Source organism: Pipistrellus hanaki, assembly GCF_964339955.1.
Source record: "Pipistrellus hanaki genome assembly, chromosome: 9".
NCBI classification, from domain to species: Eukaryota; Metazoa; Chordata; class Mammalia; order Chiroptera; family Vespertilionidae; genus Pipistrellus; species Pipistrellus hanaki.
In genome coordinates, this window is record NC_140511.1 from 43,813,862 (window position 1) to 43,833,530 (window position 19,669).

General features: G+C 49.3%; 1 protein-coding gene and 1 pseudogene across 3 annotated transcripts in view; one reads left to right on the forward strand and one right to left on the reverse strand.

Annotated features, from left to right (window-relative positions):
• The first annotated feature begins 40 nt into the window (after positions 1-40).
• Positions 41-19,669, forward strand: part of NUMA1 (nuclear mitotic apparatus protein 1) — a 77,240-nt gene continuing 57,611 nt past the window's right edge. Inside the window, exon 1 of one of the 2 annotated variants that reach the window (XM_084894143.1) lies at positions 41-410. The gene's annotated coding sequence lies outside the window, so the exon portion shown is untranslated. Of the gene's footprint in view, positions 411-7,350; positions 7,543-19,669 lie in introns of those variants that run through there. The other variant, XM_084894145.1, reaches the window with a different exon arrangement.
• LOC311627524 (large ribosomal subunit protein eL18-like) lies at positions 1,125-2,568 on the reverse strand (annotated as a pseudogene). Its single transcript has 2 exons — positions 2,548-2,568; positions 1,125-1,698 (listed from the first exon to the last, which is right to left on the reverse strand). The product of its transcript is annotated as a large ribosomal subunit protein eL18-like (transcript).

Here is a 19,669-nt window from a genome sequence, read left to right on the forward strand (position 1 = left end):
TTGGGATTTGTAGTCTTTGCCCTCAAGTCGGGGCCGAGGCCGGGGCCGGTAGTAAGGACACCCCTTCTTTTTTTTTCCCAGTGGCCCTCGCACTTCCTTTTCCCGGGTCCTCGAGCGTGCCCTTGCGAGCACACCCGTCCACGGGAGCCTATCAGAGCTCCGTGCGAGGGGGCGGGCCATCGTTTAAACCGACTGTGCGCTCACAGGCCCGGCGCGGGCCCGCGTCGAACTCGATCCGGAGGAAGCGGGGGCCGGCGGGATCGCGCGGCCGGGGAACCGGCGCGGGCCGCGGCTGGCGTTCAGCCTAGGGGCGCCCAGGAATGCCCAGGGCCGGAGGGGCTGCTGGAGAGGCGGGTGCGAGCAGGAGGCCTCTTCCGTAGCGGAGTCTGGCCGAGGAGAACCTGTCCGGGGTAAGGTGAGGAGAGGGTCGGAGGGGGAGGTGCCGCGCGGCCCGTTTGGGGGCGTGTCTGTGCCATTCGGTCTGAGGGTGACCCCGGGGGGGAGGACGGTGACCCCGGGGGGGGGGGGAGGTGGGGGCGGGGAATGCAGGTTTCTGAAAGGCCTGTGACGAGGGGCTCCGGACATGGAAAGTCTCTGCCTATTGTTATGAGTCATGGGAGGGATAAACGTTTCTGAGCGCCCACTACGTGCCGGACACTGCGCCACGCCCTTTTATATATATGGGTTATTTAAAAAAAATACTCCTGACCACCTTATAGTTTGTTACAGACGGGAAAATCCGAGGTTTAACTCGGCCAGGGTTACCTAGCTAGTGCGTGGTGAGCTGTCCTGGGGTTTGGGGGGCTGGGCCTAAGTGAGGGCGGAGGGGAGGGGAGAGGCTGCGTGGGGGCGCAGGTTGTCTGGGACGAGCCACTTTAAGCCTCACTTTCCATATGTGTAAACAGCGGGTTTTCCTGCATGTCCTGCTTCTTGGTGGTGTTTTAAGGGTCAAGGCAGGCGCGGAGTTTGGTGGAAGCACGCTGGAGACTACTCCCAAAGGCAGTCAACGTCAATGTTGAACAATTCTAATTAGTATTAATTATTGTTTTGTGCTGTCAGTGATTCATTTTACCTGTATAGATTTACTCTTTTTTTTCTTCTTTTCTGGTTTTATTTTTAAATGTTTTTTTTTTTTTTCAGCATCTAAAACCTTTTTAATAATATGATAGGATTTGGCGTTAGTTTTTGTAGCTGCGGGTGGCCCGGCGGCCTCTTGCACTCTCGAACTTCCGGCCCTTGGAACGCACGTTAGGTTTGGTGTGGCTGTGGGGGGTTCCTGGGGCCTTGCCGAAATGCCTGTACACCTCGGGCCCTTGCGAGGACCAGAAAGCAAGACAGTGCCACAGCCCTTGGGGGAGTCCAGGGCCAGCTGGTCGAAAGTGAGAATCTTGCCCCCAGCCTTGAGGATTCGGCTCCGGGCACGGCTGCTCACACGAAGGGCACACTCCTTCCGTTTGGGCACCTCCTGGATTCTCACCTCATCAGTGATAGTCCCTACAACCACGGCGGTTTTGCCCTCCCGGCCAGGAAGCTTCATCTTGTGGGTCATCCGGGAAAGGGACAATTGGTGCCACTCATGAACAACCTCTTCAGCACCACTTGGTTGAGAGTGGAGTTGGTTCTTCCGGCCAGAAACCTGTGTAGCTTGACCAACAGCCTTAGGTAGATGTCCTGGCTCTTGGGCTCCTTGCACCGAACCTTTCAGTCGTCGACTCCCATGATGGCGCCTTCTGCTCCACCAGGTCCCAAAAGTTTAAATGTTTTTATTGATTGTTATTATTATTATTATTATTAGAGAAAGAGGGAGAGAGATTGATGAGATGTACATCAGTTGGCTGCCTCCTGCACGCCTCCTACTGGGGATGGAGTCTTCAACCCAGGGCATGTACCTTTACCCGGTCAGGTGACCTTTTGGTGCATAGGATGATACTCAACTAATTGAGCCACACTGACAGGGCTACATTTATTCCTATTTTTTTCACCACTCTTTATTTTTTATGATAAGTTGATTTTTTAAAATATATTTTTATTGATTTCAGAGAGGAAGAGAGAGAAACATCAATGATGAGAGAGAATCATTGATTGGCTGCCTCCTGCACTCTCCCTGCTGGGGATCGAGCCTGAAACCCGGGCATGTGCCCTGACTGGGAATTGAACTGTGACCTCCTGGTTCATAGGTGGACGTTCAACCAGTGAGCCATGCCGGCTGGACCCCCTTGTCTTTCTTTTTACTATAGGTATCAACCTTCATTCAGGGATCTTAGTTGCTTTTTGAGAACTAAGAGCTGTCTCCTGGACTATGAGCAGTCCATAAATACCTTATACTGCTATGAAAGTTAAGCCGTCAGCTCACTAATACAGTTTGCAGCTTCTTTGTTTCTGGTTCCTGGGAGTTTCCTTTCTTGTGACTCAATTTATATATCAGTTAGGATCCAATAAGAAAACAGAAACCACTTGTAGCTATTTTATGAAATTTTAAAAATTATTATTGACTAGAGGTCCGGTGCACAAAATTCCTTTCCCCTATCTGCCTTCATTATGCGCTACCCCCTGGTGGTCAGTGCACATCATAGCGAGTGGTCAAACTCCTGGTTGGTCAAACTCCTGAGGGGATAATTTGCATATCAGCCTTTTATTATATAGGATTTTTAGAGAGAGGAAGGGAGAGGGATAGAGATATAGAAACATTGATGAGAGATAAACATCATAAATTGCCTGTTTCTTGCATGCCCCACATGACCAAATATGCAACCCAGGCATGTTCTCTGACTGGGAATCTAACTGTGATTTCTTGGTTCCTGGGTCGACACTCACCCACTGTGCCCCTTTGGCAGGGCACACATGTAGCTATTTTAATAGAATGAACTCTGTTAGTTTAAACTCTTATAGGAGGTTGCAAAAGCCAAAAGGGAATCTTAAATTAACTTTGATATAATAACTGCATTAAGCAGTTACCTATTAGGACTGAAAAACAAAGAGAGGAAAAAGGTTGGGGTTATCAGAACCTAGAAGTCTGGAGGGATCTGGTGTTACCTGCACCCTGATTCTCTGAGGAGAGGGTGTTGCCTGGTGCTGCTGGCATCCCAGGGAGCTCACCGGAGGGGCCTGGAGGAGCCAGGTTTGGTTGAGCCCTGTCCAACTGGTGTTGGTGCCTCTGACGGGGCACAATGAAGCTGGTTCTGGGAGTTTAGGAACAGCAAGCCACAGGAAGAAGTCCTTTGTAGCTTCCTTCTGCCTTCCATTTTCCCAATAGATCCACCTCCCCCCATTTACAGAACCTAACCAGGAGTCCCAGCTGGCAAAGGTGAAGTGGAATTGGTGGAGTCCAAACCCTAGTATCACAGAGCATAACGGTGTCAGCCTGAGAGAGAAGAACTCAATGGCACAGTCTAAAAGGATGTTTATTATATTTTCTAAGAATTATTATATTTGCAGCCATATTTAGTAGGAAGATTTTTGGATTATCTAGTTCCTTATACAACAATCAGTTATAGCAGTAGATAACTTTTTTTTTTTTTTATCATATATTGTGAGTCAGGCACTGTTCTAAGCATTTTACATGAACTGCTTTTCAAAGCCCTATGAGGTAAGTACTATTATTCCCTTTAATAGGCAAGGAAATGTAGCAACCTACTCAAAGCCATATACAGTTTGTAAAGTGATGGAGTTGGTGTTTTAGTTCAAGAATTCTAAGTTACATAACCCACATTCTTAAGGTCTTCATTATCCTGAAAGTTCTTACCTATGTCAAACCAAAATCTGTCTTCCTATTGCTTCCACTCTCTAGTTCTAGTTTTGCCTTCTTGGAGGAGGACACAGAGTTTTTCCTTTATTTCTGTGATAAGCATGCCCGTATTGGAAAAAAGATTTTCATGTTCCATTTGCCACAGTCTGACTTTCAGACACTTCACCAAGATTGTCATTCTTTCTCTGCATGTACTCTGACTTTGCCTTTCAAAGGTGGTCACACACAGTTGCTCACTCGATTTGAGCCTTGAGTAGCAAAACAAGCATTGATGTCTTGGGGAGCTCTGCCAGATTCATGGTTCATTGAGAATGAATATAGTAACAGCCTCTCCTCTACCTCCCATTATAGGCAGCCTTTTCTCCCCCTAAGACAACCTTTTGGTTTAATATGACCTGCTGTACCAGGTACCCACCATCCTGTGTTAGTTTGGTTTATATCTTCTTTTCGAAATCCAGGGATTTATATTTAATCCTGTTAAGTTGTATCTTGTTATTTTGGTACTACCAAACCTGTTAAGATCTTTTTGCCAGATCAAATCTAAAAACATTTTATTTTTCGTCCCTCACAGAATTCCAAAGCTCAGCAATCAGGCCTTACATGTTTTCATTCTGTCTTTGGTAAAAAATGCTGAACATGGTAGGTTTTAGAAGCAAGCTCGATGTTATCCTACTATAGCTCTTAGTCCAGTTAATCAAGGCTTGAGGGAAATAGTTTTGACTGTCCTTTCTGCTAAATTAGGGGAGGACTTACCTGGCAAGGGCAGTATCTAGGCTGTCAGTGAGGGAAGGAGAGAGTCAAGGTTAAGGGTTAGCCGATGGGTAGTCATTCATCCTAATAAGGGACCACTTAGTTCCTGATTGTAGAAGGGAGAGATGGCATATTTGCATGGCACACTCCTGAGTTGAGACCTCTGTTGGTAGCTGTGGCAGCTTCCCTTTTTGTCCTATTTCAGGGCCAATGTCTTTGAAACCAGTGCAGGAAGTACCATTGGTGTAGCCTTGTAGATTTCTTTGCTTCTTGTAGTTGAGGACTGGTTTATCTGGTGAGGAGTCAAGACTGCACATGTTTCAGGCATATTTATTTGACCTCTTGGGTACTTTCCTGTGACTGGCCAGAGACACTTGTTTTACAGGCTGTCAGGTTTTTGGGTCCTGTGTGTGGGTAGTAATTGCTTTCTGACCTGTAAGTGTTCATTTGTCAAGTGACCTCAGTGATGAGGTGAGGTAATAATAATAGCTTTGGTTGCCTTCTTCTCTATCTTTCCCGTGGTGTGACAATGTAAGTTTGGGGAACCTCTTGTTTCCTAAGGGTTTGCCATTGCACCCTGATCAACTGGTGCAAAGTGGACTTTGTCCAGTTGCTGACTTCCAAAGCCCAGTTTCCTTAGACAGTGAGCAGCTATGTAATGAGTGCCTATTACATCTCTCACAGAGTAGAATATGTAATACAGGATTTCTCTCCTCACCAGCTGTTCAAAACTACAGAGACTTTATAGGAATAACTTACAAATATTTATATACTCATATATGTTTTAACATACTGATAGTTTAAAAAAATAATGTAACATACAAACTCTTCACTTAGATTCACCAGTGGTTAACATTTTGCCAAATTTGCTCTCTATCCTTCATTTTATGAACCTTTTGACTGTTAGATATGATTATCATGTTACTTCATCCTAAACATTTCAGTAACTATTTCCTAAAAACCAAAGTATCTTCTAAATAACCACAACGCAATTAGCACTCAAGGAAATTTAATATTGATTTAGTACATCTAGTATATAATAATTGTTTAGATTTCTCAAGTTTTCCCAATGATGTCTTTCATAGATTTTTTTTTTCCAATTCAGCTTTTAAAAAATATTTAAAAAATATATATTTTTATTGATTTGGGAGAGGGAAAGATAGAAACATCAATGATGGGAGAGAATCATTGATCGCTTGCCTTCTGCATGCCCCCCTACTGGGGATCGAGCCCGCAACCCGGGCATATGCCCTTGATTGGAATCGAACCCGGGACCTAGTTGCCCACAGGCTGGCACTCTATCCACTGGGCCAAACCAGCTAGGTCCCAATTCAGTTTTGATTGAAGGTTCAGTTGGCAAGATTTTGTCATTCTCCTAGTCTTCTTTAACTTTGAACAGTTCTTTAACCTCTTACTCTTAAGTATCTTTTTATCTATCATAGCATTGACATTCTTGAAGAGTTCAGGTTAGTTTTTTGCAGAATGTCTCTTTTAAAAAAAAAATATATTTTATTGATTTGTTACAGAGAGGAAGAGAGAGGGATAGAGAGTTAGAAACATCGATGAGAGAGAATCATCGATCAGCTGCCTCCTGCACACCCCCAACTGGGGATGTGCCCGCAACCAAGGTACATGTCCTTGACCGGAATCGAACCTGGGTCCCCTCAGTTGGCAGGCCGATGCTCTATCCACTGAGCCAAACCGGTTTCAGCTGCAGAATGTCTCTTAATTTGAGTTTGTAGTATTGTTTCCTCTTGATTAGATTCAGGCTAAACATTTTTGGTAGAGCTAATTAGATTAATACAGTAGTTTGCCTAGTAAAGCTAGGAAACACATGGAATCAGTATTCAGTTTAGCATGACAGTATATAATTTAGCATTTGATTGTGTTGTCTAATCTGTAAACCCTATGGGAATTGAGAGAAGAAGGAACTCAATAGGACCTGGAGTAACTAGGGATGACTGGCAAGCAGGTGGACAGAATTTGAGGTCGTTGAAATATGGTTAGATAAGCCAGTCTTGGTAGCCTGAAACCCGGGCATGGCTTCCCATCCCTCTTTTAGGGTTGTATATAATGAAAACTGAATTTCTTCTTCAGAGTTTAAAGCTCTGTATTTGCCATAGAGTTTATATTATTTGGAAGCCTACTAGTTTAGAGCTCTTGCTTCAGACAGGCCTAGAGAATTCCCAGCATTTTGCCAGCTATCTAACCTTGGGGAAGTTTCCTCACTTGAAAGCTAGTAAAAGTATTGGTAACTACTTAAAATGTGATTGCAATGCTCACAGTGAAATATTACATAAGTATTTGAATTAAAATATTTAAATTCCTTTAGGTGGGGGCAGCACTGTTGTTCTGCCATATGCTTCATTGGAGCATTTATTTCTGTTATCTAAGTCCTGAAGGTGTTTGAATTAAACACTGCTGGCTAACTGAAGGCATGGAAATGAGAAAGAGCTTGGCTCATGCCAAGAGAAGTGGGAAGACTGGCTTGATCAGTTCAGAGTGTACATTGAAATAGTGGGAAATAAGGTTGAATAAATGACTTGAGGCCATGTAATGGAGGACTTGGAGGAAAGTTAAGCCAAAGAATTTAGATGTGAGGCTTTAGGCAAAAGAAAACCATGGCAGGTTTTTGTTAGGAGAAACACCCTAGAAATGAGGACGGTATGGAGTCTCCTGAAGAAGGACCTTTCCTGCTCATAGGCCAGAATTCTAGTAAGGCAGGGCCTTCCAAGTGTTGACCAGGGGTGGGTGTGGTTTGTCAATCTTGCTAGAGGAGGCCAGAATTTCTGCCCCAGTGACTCTTCCTGCTTTGCCACTGACTCACCCCATTGACCTAGGCTGTGTGGCTTCTCTTCCGGTTGCTGTCTGAGCTGCAGAATGCTGGGCTGCCTGGGATGATGTGAGACTGAGCTGACCAACATGGGTGGAATGGGGGACTGAACAAGCCTTCCTGTCCCTTTGCCCCTCCCCTGGGTAAAGGCTTAATTCTAAGCTACACTGACAAGGATCACTTTCTTCCGAGCCTGAGGAAGCTCCACTAGGAGGTAAGCCAAGATGGCTCCTGCCCTCTGCTTTTTCATAGGTCAGCTTTTTCTAGAACAGGAGCTCTACTACACACTTCCCCTGCTCTGTTGGATTCTTCATAGTAACCTTTCAGTTACTTGAGGCAAATGGGTTACTGCAGAGAGGTAGGCAAGAGGTTTAATAAACTTATTCTCCTAGCTGTGGGGGCAGTGTCCAAAGGTTTCACCATCCCTAGTCTGAGAGAGAGTACCCAGAACTCTTGTGAACTAAACATGGTTCATATCCCTAAGGGCGACTGCATAGAGACCCTGGTCATAAACCATTGTTTCTCAGCTGCTGTGTTTCAGAACCATTCTTGGTGTTTTAGTGCCCCCAGTGATCTCCTTTCCCTTTAAAAGAAAGCAGTGAGAAAACAGAGAAGGGGGGGAGGTGTATGGATTGGGATATGTTGTAGGTTATGGTGATGTCAGGGTGACTAGATTTCTAGTTCTGACTGTTACTAATCGGCTGTGTGACCAGAAACAAATTGCCTAACCTCGGTGGAGAACTAGAGTTTTCCATATGTAAAAATGAAGTTTGGATTATATGATCTAGAAGATTTCTTCCAGCCAAATTTTATAATTATTGACCGGAATCGAATCTGGGACCCTTTGGTCCGCAGGCCAATGCTCTGTCCACTGAGCCAAACTGGCTAGGGCCAGAGCGGCTATATTGAATGTATTTTATTTTAAGGAATAAAATCTGTGTATTATTTATGACACTGAAAAATTGTGACCACTACTAATCATGCCTTTTGGCTTAATTCTACTGAGTTAACATTAACAATAATTTGCACACAACAAATAGTTTCCTAAATACAAGAGATGAATTATTTTATAAATATTCTTTAAACATTATATATTTATAGTTCAGAAGTAACCTTGAAAATTTCTAAGCACCTCAAATACATTAATTTTATTATTTAAAAATATATATTTTTATTGATTTCAGAGACGAAGGGAGAGGGAGATAGAAACATCATTGATGAGAGGTAATCATTGATTGGCTGCCTCCCACCCCCCCACCCCTGGCACCAAGTCCGAAACCCCGGCATGTACTCTTGACCAGAATCGAATCTGGGACCCTTCAGCATGATGCTCTATCCATTGAGCCAATCCAACTAGGGCTCGGATGCATTTAAATTAGGCTGGTTTTAGTGCCCTGGAATCTGTTACTAGAAATGATGGTCTCATTAATAGCTAGTCGGTAAAGTAAGGTTTTAGGCAGCCTGTCTCAGATTCTTCTAAGTTACTGTGATCACTTATAATTCTCTTCCTTACTCTAAGGCAGTTTTGGTCTTTTTGTAATAATAGCAAACATAGGTTTTATTTTTATTTTTTATTTATTTATTTATTTAATATATTTTATTGATTTTGTACAGAGAGGAAGGGAGAGAAATACAGAGTTAGAAACAGCTGCCTTTTGCACACCCCCTACTGGGGATATGCCCGCAACCAAGGTACATGCCCTTGACCGGAATCGAACCTGGGACCCTTCAGTCCCCAAGCCAACGCTCTATCCATGGAGCCAAACCGGTTTTGGCGCAAACATAGGTTTTAGATGCCCTTTAATTTTTGTTTCCCATGTGCTGATTATCCATGCTGTCTTCCTAAGATGCTCCTCAGAAGGCTCTCAAAATAGGTGGTTTCCATGTCTTCATCATCCTCTTTTATGGGCTTGCTATCTTCATTAATCTTACTCAGCAGTTTGGGCGCTACATTCTTCCTCATGTCTGCATTTTGCTTGCTAATGTCTACATTCTGGTTCCACCTATGCTGAATCCCATCATATACAGAATCAAGACCAAGCAAATCCAAGAGCAGACTGTTCACATGTTTTTACCAAAGTAGGAATAACTTTGGAAGAGGATCAGAGTTTTCAGCATCTATAGCACAGGTGGGGAATGTCTGGCCTAAGGGTCGTATAAGGCCCGTGAAATCATTTGGTCTGGCCCTGCCAAAGCATTAGGAGTGAGCAAACTAAATGTTTGACCAAATATAGCAGGCTATTTTTAAGTTGACAATTTTGTTATAAGTATCCTGGAATAGCCCTAACTGGTTTGGCTCAGTGGATAGAGCATCAGCCTGTGAACTGAAAGATCCCAGATTTGATTCTGATCAAGGGCATGTACCTTGGTTGTGGGCACATCCCCAGTAGGAGGTGTGCAGGAGGCAGCTAATTGATGTTTCTCTCTCATCAATGTTTGTTTCTTTTTTTTTTTCTTTTTTTTTTTTTTAATATATTTTATTGATTTTTTTACAGAGAGGAAGGGAGAGAGAGCTAGAAACGTCGATGAGAGAGAAACATCGACTAGCTGCCTCTTGCACACTCCCTACCGGGGATGTGCCCGCAACCAAGGTACATGCCCTTGACCGGAATCGAACCCAGGACCTTTCAGTCTGCAGACCGATGCTCTACCACTGAGCCAAACCGGTTTCGGCTCATCAATGTTTCTAACTCTCTTTATTCCTCTTCCTCTCTCTAAGAAATCAATAAAATATATTAAAAAAAAAAATCCTGGAATGATGTTATAAATATCCAAGTGGCCTTTGGCAGAAAAAAAGGTTCCCCACACCAGCTCTAAGGGCTTGTTTTCCTTGTTTTTATATAGAAAAATTAGATACTAAGAGTTCAAGGGGAAGTATCTAGTCTATGCTGCTTGTCTTTTAAACTAGGGGCAGTCTTGGTTGGTGTGGGTCAGTTGGTTGGAGTGTCATCCTGTGCACTGAAAGGTTGCCAGTTTGATTCCCAGTTAGGGCACATGCCCAGGTTGAGGTTTGCTCCCCAGTGGCTGCACATACAGGGAGAGGGGAGTGTGTACAAGAGGTAACCCATCGATGTTACTCTCATACACCGATCTCTCTTCCTCTCCTCCTTCTCCCTTCTCCCTCTCTAAAAACCAATAAAAAACAAAAACAAGCAAACAAAAACAAAACAAAACTAGGGCAGGAGTGGAAATCCTTTTTAGCACCTAAATTACAGTGACTACTGTGTACTGGTAGTCACACCTGAGTGAACAAACATGAACTAGCTATTTAATGAGAAGTAGGCACAAGAAACTTTCTCCTGAAAAACAGTCACAGGGCATGCTGGTCCTGAGAGAAGTTATTCTCTGACCAGTGGCCTGGTGCACAAAATTCATGCATATTAAAAGGGGGACCCAAAGTGAAGTCCCTGCCCACCCCACATGCACCTCAAAATCGCATTAGACCCAGACCTGGCCGCTGTTTCTCCCCCACCCACCCCCTCCCAAATTGGGCTAGATCCAGACCCGGCCAGTCCCATCCTTGTCAAGCCCCACCAGGCAGGGGGCATAGCCTCAGGTCCCCTGGTCCAGTGCTAGGATGGGGGGCGTGGCCTGAGGTCCCCCAGATGGGGTAAGGGGTGTGCCTTGAGATCCCTCATCAAGCCCCCACCAGGTGGGGGACACAGCCTGAGATTCCCCTGCCAAGCCCCCACCAGGTGGGGGGCGGGGTGCAGCCTCAGGTCTCTGTCAGGCCCTACTGGCAGGGGGAGCACAGCCTCAGGTCCTCTGTCAAACCTCGCTGGGCAGAGGGTGCAGCCTGAGTTTCCCTGACCCAGCACTGGGGGTGCACCTTGAGGCCTCCCGTCAAGCCCTGCTGAGTGGGGAGCACAGCCTGAGGTCCTCTGTCAACCCCTGCCAGGCATGGGGGCGCAGCCTCAAGTCCCCTGGCCCAGTGCTGGGGCAGAGTGTATGACCTGAGGTCCCCCGACCTGGTGCCAGGGTGGGGGGCAAGACTTGAAGTCCCCTGTCAAGCCCCACCTGGTGGGGGGTGCGGCCTGAGGTCCCCTGGCCTGGTGCTGGCGTGTGGGGGAGGAGGGGACAGCCTGAAGTTCCCTAGCCCAGAACCAGTATGGGAAATGCACCTTGAGGTCCCCTGGCCTGGTGCCAAGGCAGGAGGCACAGCCTGAGGTCCCCCAGTCTGATGCCAGGGTGGGGGGCACGGCCTGAGGTCCCCTGTCAAGGCCCACGGGGGCAGGGAAGGTGTAGCCTCAGGTTCCTGCTGATTGCTTATTAAGGCTCCTTAAGGGATCTTGGCCTCTGCTGTGGGCGCAGCCATCTTTGTGATGGGAGTGATTGTCAATTAGCATATTCCCTCTTCATTAGATAGGATAAGACTTATTGTTTGAAAGAGGTGGGCTGAATGTCATCAAAATAGACTATGGATATTGTAATTTAGAAGATTTAGAGACTTTGTTCCCTGCTGTTGTTAATTTTAAACCTTTCTTTAAAGGGATTCTCTTTTTTTTTTTTTTTTTTTTTTTAATCAATCTTTATTGTTCATATTATTACAAAGGTTCCTCATTTCTTCCCCCCTCCACCAGGTTCCCACCCCACCCCCTGCCCCCTCCCCATCCCCCATTGTCCTCATCCATAGGTGCACAGTTTATGTTCAGTCTCTTCCTCCCTCCCTTTCCCCGATAGTAAATCCCTTTTCAGATAGTAAATCTGTTACTTAGCATTTTCTTATATCAATAATACCTCCACATGCCCAATGATACACTTCACACAAAAGACATTTCCAAATAGGTCAACCAGCCTCATCCAGGCCCCACTCAAGGCACTCACAGATCAACACCCCAGCGCTATACTAATTCAACACATCCAGATCTAAGCCTTCATCACTTGATTCAGCAGACCCTCAAGTTCCCGCAAAAGTTTCCAGCCATGTCTGAGAGGCAGCCGTGGGCAGGGACAGGCGAGGAGCGAGCTGTTTTGGGCCTGGCTGCTCCGGGACTGGCCTCTGTTGCTCTGGTTCGTTCCACAACCAGCTGCTCCGGGTCTGGTCACTGCCGCTCCCGACCTAGTTGCTCTGGACTTGGCTGTCACTGCTACAGGCCTGGCTGCACCCGACCCGGCTGCTCTGGGCCCGGTTGCTCCGGTCCTGGCCGCTCCGGGCCTGGCCGCTCCCAGCCTGTCAGCCGCTGCTCCGGGCCTGGCCGCACCAGACCCGGCTGCTCCGGGACTGGCCGCTTAAAGGGATTCTCTTATGATTGATGCAGTGGGATTCATTTAGAGAAAATAAAAAACCATGTGACCACAATTAGAAGTTAAATGCTGGATAGACAAAATGGCCTGATTAGTTGCTTTACAATTCTTAGATCCTACAGTGACCCCAAAGAGAGAATATGCTGCTGTACATCTTGCTAGGCTGGAATATTTGAGCTCCAAGCAGAGGAGATGGTGGCCTGTAGAATCCACACCTCTTAATCTCCCAATTTCTCTTCTTTGCCTTAGTCCCCTTTAGTCTTAATTAGGGTTGTGTTAACACAGTCAGCTTGCCAGTCCCCTTAAAGTGGCAGGCCCATGACATTTTCTGCTGGTGACTCATGTTAGGTACGTGACTTTAAATTAGAGGGATTTTTCTGTTTGACAATTTGGCTTTACTAGCTGCCTCACTAGATTAGGTTGAGAATGGAAGCTCTCAGTCAGTCAGGATTATTTAGTGCCTACTGTGCATGAGCAGTGTGCTAGAATGGAGCAGATAGGTGAATAAGATGGTTTCTTCTCTCCAGGAGCTTAGTCAAGTGAAACATGTATGCAGCTAGCTTCGACCCACAGAGGAATGAAATAGAGTGAAGGAATAAGTAATATGGGAGCGTACAGAGGAAAAACAACTGTTCCTGAATTTGGGGGAATAAGGAATGCTTCTGAAGGGAGGATGCATTTGAGTCAGGTTTTTTTTATTTTTATTTATTTATTTATTTATTTATTTATTTTTGCCAGATTCTAAAGGTGAATAAGAGTTCAGTAGGTTTAGAAGAAAGGGCATTTCAGAAGAGGTCCCAGCATGGGTAAAGGCACAGAGCCTGGAAAATACCTTGCATGTTTGGAAAAAGTATTCCTGAGATAGAAGACATTTTAGAGGAATGAGCAGGAGATGAACCTGGAAAATAAGTTAACCAGTTGGATCTTAAAAAACCTTGAAGATGGTGGCATCGGTAAATGCTGGTACTTGCCACCTCCTACAACCACATCAAAATTACAACTAAAATATAGAACAACCGTCATTCAGAACCACCAGAAATCCTACAACTAGATTAGTAAAGAAGAAGGCATGCTGGGACTGGTAGGAGGGGCGGAAGAGTGGAACGGGCTGGTCTGACACCCATGTTTGGTGTTTCTTTAATTAGGAGAGATCTTTCCAAGGCCTCCCATGAGAAGCAGGGGTTCCAGCCCCACACCAGACCCCAGCGCAGGGTTCCAGAGCTGGGAAAAGAAGTCCCCATAACTCCAGGCTGTAAAAACCACTAGGGACTGTGGCTGAGTGACACCGAGGCTGCTGGTGTCCCAGGTGTTCCTCTTAAAGGGCCCACACACGAACTTACACGGCCCTGATTCCTTTGAGCTCTAGTGCCAGGCAGCAGCTTTGGGGGAATCCAGGGACATATGGGGATACGGGGATGAACTGGACTGTCTGGCATCAGGGCAGGAACTCGGGGATGGCTTTCTTCCAGACAGAGGTGATTGCAGGGGTCAGTGTACCTGTGCTGAGCTGATGGGCAGCCATATCTTAAGTTTCCATCAGTGTGGCACACACTGTTCACTCAGTCCTGGTGATTCTGAGACTCCACCCCATCCAATTTGCAGCCCCACCCAAACTGGCTCAGGCTCAGACTTTGCCAAAATTTCTTAAACAGCAGCTAGAATCAGCATGCCTCACACCTATCAATAAAAGGTTCAAGACCCAACATTAGTACCAGCCTGCCTTGCTTCATATGTAGGCCCCATCTGAGCACTTCCTAGCCCAATACAAGTAGCAGCCATCTGCAGATATCTCTATAGCTCCTGCTGGGTGGCCCTAGGCAGCAACTGACTTTGTACCTCCTAGGAGGCCCCAGAATAGTGACCCAGTGGACAACTTCAGACCATATCAGATTATAACACTACACATCACAGGTGACACACTCAAGGGGCAGATCAGCACCAAAGCCCCACTGAAGCAATTCCTGCTCCATAGGGGTATCTCCTCATAGCAGATCTTCTATAGAAGTTGCAGCTGATCCTCACAGCCAATTGGCCTGGAGGCCAGTTCCTCCCAGTGATGCCAATCAAGGCTCAACTACAACAAGACTGTGTATACAGTCTACATAGTGGCACACCTAGAGTGCCCAGCTCAGGTGACTGAAGAGGCTGAGCCACTGGGCCGGCCCTACAGGACACCTATTACACAAAGCCACTCTACCAATTACAGTAGACATAACAGCTCTACCTTATACATGGAAACAAACACAGGGAAGCAGCCAAAAAACAGAGACAAAACATTAGTTTTGTCAGAGACAAAACAAATGAAAAGAAAGGGAAGCAAACAAGCTACTGGACACCAGAGTTCAAAACAATGGTTATAAGGTTACTCAAGAATCTTCTTGAGCCGAAACCGGTTTGGCTCAGTGGATAGAGCATCAGCCTGCGGACGAATTCCCCCTCTGCCCTACACTAACTTAATGGCCCTAAAATTCTCATTAGAAATTACTTAAGTTTTGTGGCCAGGATCTTCAGAAAGGTAGAATCTAGAGGGGAAGAATTGGCTTTCCTTTCCCACAAATGTCAGTGCCTTAGCTCTTAACAATTAATCTCTAAACTTTTCTTTAGGTGTTAAATTTGAGTTAGTGTTTTATTTAGACTAAGTAAATATTTTAGGCTTTGTAGGCCATATAGTCAGTCACAACTACTCACCTCTGCCATTGGTGAACAAAAATAGCTATAGACAATACATAAATGAATGTGTGCTGCTGTGTTCCAGTAAGAGTTCATTCACAAAATAGGGGGAAGCTGGCCCATAGGCCATAGTTGTTGATCCCTGGTTAGTGACAATACATTGGCTGCTCAACAGGCCTAGTTTTCATGGGAAGTGATTAAACTTAGCTTTGACTTAGGCTGCTTACAAGTTGTCACCTTTGCATCTCTGAGTCTTCAGGTTTAAAATCAAACTGGCAATACTTCTTTTTTTGTTTTTTCCTTTTTATTTTTTTCTCCCACCCCCAAACTGGCAATACTTCTCATAAAAAATAAGAATCACCAATTAAAACATATGAATAGATATTTAACTTTTCTGGAAATCAGGAAAATGCAAATTAGAACTAATTTATTATTTTTTATTTTTTATATTGATAAAATAAAAATAACATCTGTTGTTGGGAGGGTGTAGAAACTACTTTTTATACTCTGTTGGTGGGACTAAAATTGGTATACCTTCGATAATTTGGGAGTACCTATTGACATTTAACATGTGTGGACTTCATCAATTCCAAATATTGGTACGTATCCTAAATAAATTAGTTTGTGTATAAAAGAAGGTGTGTACCAGTATTATTTTTTTGTTTTGTTTTTTTTTTTTTTTTTTTTTTTTTTTTTTTTTTTTTTTTTTTTTTAAATCAATCTTTATTGTTCATATTATTACAAAGGTTCCTCATTTCTTCCCCCCTCCACCAGGTTCCCACCCCACCCTCTGCCCCCTCCCCATCCCCCATTGTCCTCATCCATAGGTGCACAGTTTATGTTCAGTCTCTTCCTCCCTCCCTCTCCCCGATAGTAAATCCCTTTTCAGATAGTAAATCTGTTACTTAGCATTTTCTCATATCAATAATACCTCCACATGCCCAATGATACTTCACACAAAAGACATTTCCAAATAGGTCAACCAGCCTCATCCAGGCCCCACCCAAGGCACTCACAGATCAACACCCCAGCGCTATACTAACTCAACACATCCAGATCTAAGCCTTCATCACTTGATTCAGCAGACCCTCAAGATCCCGCAAAAGTTTCCAGCCATGTCTGAGAGGCAGCCGTGGGCAGGTACAGGCGAGGAGCGAGCTGTTTCGGGCCTGGCTGCTCCGGGCCTGGCCTCTGTTGCTCTGGTTCGTTCCACAACCAGCTGCTCCGGGTCTGGTCACTGCCGCTCCCGACCTAGTTGCTCTGGACTTGGCTGTTGCTGCTACAGGCCTGGCCGCACCCGACCCGGCTGCTCTGGGACCGGTTGCTCCAGTCCCGGCCGCTCCGGGCCTGGCCGCTCCCAGCCTGACAGCCGCTGCTCCGGGCCTGGCTGCTCCCAGCCTGGCAGCCATTGCTCCTGGCCTGGCCGCACCAGACCCTGCTGCTCCGGGCCTGGCCGCTCCCAGCCTGGCAGCTGCTGCTCCGGGCCTGGCCGCTCCCAGCCTGGCAGCCGCTGCTCCGGGCCTGGCCGCACCAGACCCTGCTGCTCCGGGCCTGGCCGCTCCCAGCCTGGCAGCTGCTGCTCCGGGCCTGGCCGCACCAGACCCGGCTGCTCCGGGCCTGGCCGCTCCCAGCCTGGCAGTCGCTGCTCCGGGCCTGGCCGCTCCCAGCCTGGCAGCTGCTGCTCCGGGCCTGGCCGCTCCCAGCCTGGCAGCTGCTGCTCCGGGCCTGGCCGCTCCCAGCCTGGCAGTCGCTGCTCCGGGCCTGGCCGCACCAGACCCGGCTGCTCCGGGCCTGGCCGCTCCCAGCCTGGCAGCTGCTGCTCCGGGCCTGGCCGCTCCCAGCCTGGCAGCCGCTGCTCCTGGCCTGGCCGCACCAGACCCGGCTGCTCCGGGCCAGGCCGCTCCCAGCCTGGCAGCCGCTGCTCCGGGCCTGGCCGCACCAGACCCGGCTGCTCCGGGCCTGGCCGCTCCCAGCCCGGCAGCCGCTGCTCCGGGTCTGGCCGCTCCCAGCCTGGCAGCTGCTGCTCCGGGCCTGGCCGCTCCCAGCCTGGCAGCCGCTGCTCCTGGCCTGGCCGCACCAGACCCGGCTGCTCCGGGCCTGGCCGCTCCCAGCCTGGCAGCCGCTGCTCCGGGCCTGGCCGCACCAGACCCGGCTGCTCCGGGCCTGGCCGCTCCCAGCCCGGCAGCCGCTGCTCCGGGCCTGGCCGCTCCCAGCCTGGCAGCCGCTGCTCCGGGCCTGGCCGTACCAGACCCGGCTGCTCCGGGCCTGGCCGCTCCCAGCCTGGCAGCCGCTGCTCCGGGCCTGGCCACACCAGACCCGGCTGCTCCGGGCCTGGCCGCTCCCAGCCCGGCAGCCGCTGCTCCGGGCCTGGCCGCTCCCAGCCTGGCAGCCGCTGCTCCGGGCCTGGCCGTACCAGACCCGGCTGCTCCGGGCCTGGCCGCTCCCAGCCTGGCAGCCGCTGCTCCGGGCCTGGCCGCTCCCAGCCTGGCAGCCGCTGCTCCTGGCCTGGCCGCACCAGACCCGGCTGCTCCGGGCCTGGCCGCTCCCAGCCTGGCAGCTGCTGCTCCGGGCCTGGCCGCTCCCAGCCTGGCAGCCGCTGCTCCGGGCCTGGCCGCACCAGACCCGTCTGCTCCGGGCCTGGCCGCTCCCAGCCTGGCAGCTGCTGCTCCGGGCCTGGCCGCACCAGACCCGGCTGCTCCGGGCCTGGCCGCTCCCAGCCTGGCAGTCGCTGCTCCGGGCCTGGCCGCACCAGACCCGGCTGCTCCGGGCCTGGCCGCTCCCAGCCTGGCAGTCGCTGCTCCGGGCCTGGCCGCACCAGACCCGGCTGCTCCGGGCCTGGCCGCTCCCAGCCTGGCAGCTGTTGCTCTGGGCCTGGCCGCTCCCAGCCTGGCAGCCGCTGCTCCAGGCCTGGCCACACCAGACCCAGCTGCTCCTGGCCTGGCCGCTCCCAGCCTGGCCGCCGCTGCTCCAGGCCTGGCCGCACCCGATCCGGTTGCTCCGAGCCTGGCCGCTCCCAGCCTGGATGCTCCGTGCTTGGCTACTGCTGTTCTGGGCCTGGCTGCTCCCAACCCGGCTGCTCTGGGCCGGGCTTCTCCGGGCCCAGCCACTCCGTGTCTGGGTGTTCCTGGACTGGCCACCCTGGGCTTGGCCGCCTCTGCCTCAGGCCTGGCTGCCACTGCCCCAGGTCTGGCTGCTCCAGTGCTGGCCGTTGATGCTCTTGTTCTGGCTGCTGCTGCTCTGGGGCCTGGCCACTGCTGCTCCGGGCCCAGCTGCCACTGCCTTGTGCCTGGCCACTCTAGGCCTGGTCGCCGCTGTTCCAACATTCTGTCCCTTTTTTCTCTTTTTTTTTTTCTTTTAAAAAAACAAAACAAAACGCATTTATGTTGCAATGTTGGCTGGTGCGTTGAGTTCTGACTAGTCTTTGATTTTTCAAGATCTTCTTTGTATTCTTTCTTAAGTAATTTTACTATCATTTGCTCTCACTTGATTTCTTCACATTGAGAACTTCTTTGGTTTCTTCCTCCTTGTCCTGGGAGCTCAGCAGGTTGGCCTGTGGCACCCCTTTGTTCTCCGCGGGCTCCCGCGCTGCTGCAGCCTGTTGCCGGGGTCGGCGCCGCCCAGGAAGCAGCCCCCGTCCTTGGCTCCGTTGCCAGCGCTCAGCAGTCGAAGGCTCAGGGGCACCCCCCCCACTGGGGGCCCCGTCGCCCGGCTCCTTGCTGGCGCCCGGCTGGCCGGTGTCCGGCAGGGGCTCCTGCTCCTCGTGGCGTTCCTCCAGTCTGGGGCTTTCTTTCTCCCTCCCACTAGGGGAGTCCAGGATCAGAGTCAACAGACTGTCCTCTGCGCACAGTGTGCGCGACTCCGGGGGCTCGGCCTTTCGCCGCGCTCCCAGGACTCCACCTCACAGCTCCGTCTCCCCCTGCCCGAGCCTGGGTCCCCAGGGACTGGCCCAGACCTGGAGTTCGGGGCGGTCTGGACTGAGGCTCAGAGCTGCCGCCGGAGGCTTTGTTTCTTCCGGCTAGGGTAATCCAGCATCAGAGTCAACATTCAGTCCTCTGCGCGCCATGTGCGCGCGACTCCGGGGGCCCCGCATTTCGCCGTGCCCCGGGATTGTCTCCCCCTGCCGGAGCCTGGGTCCCCAGGGTCTGGCACATAACTTGGGGCTCAGCGCTGCCCGTTCGGGGGTTCAGCCCAGGCTGGGGGTTCTATTTCCTTCCTGCTAGGGAACGCCAGGCAGCACCCAGCCCTCTCCTCCTCTCCGGCTGCGACCTCTCCGAGCGCGCGTGCGTGCGAGCGCGCAGCATGTCTCCGTACCTTAGGCTTTTTTTCAGCTCCTCTGATTTTCCTTCTGGTTTTCTCCCTCCTTCCTATTGTAGAGTTTTCAGTCAGTCGACTACCTGTAGCTCTGGGCAATGTCCACTCTACATTTT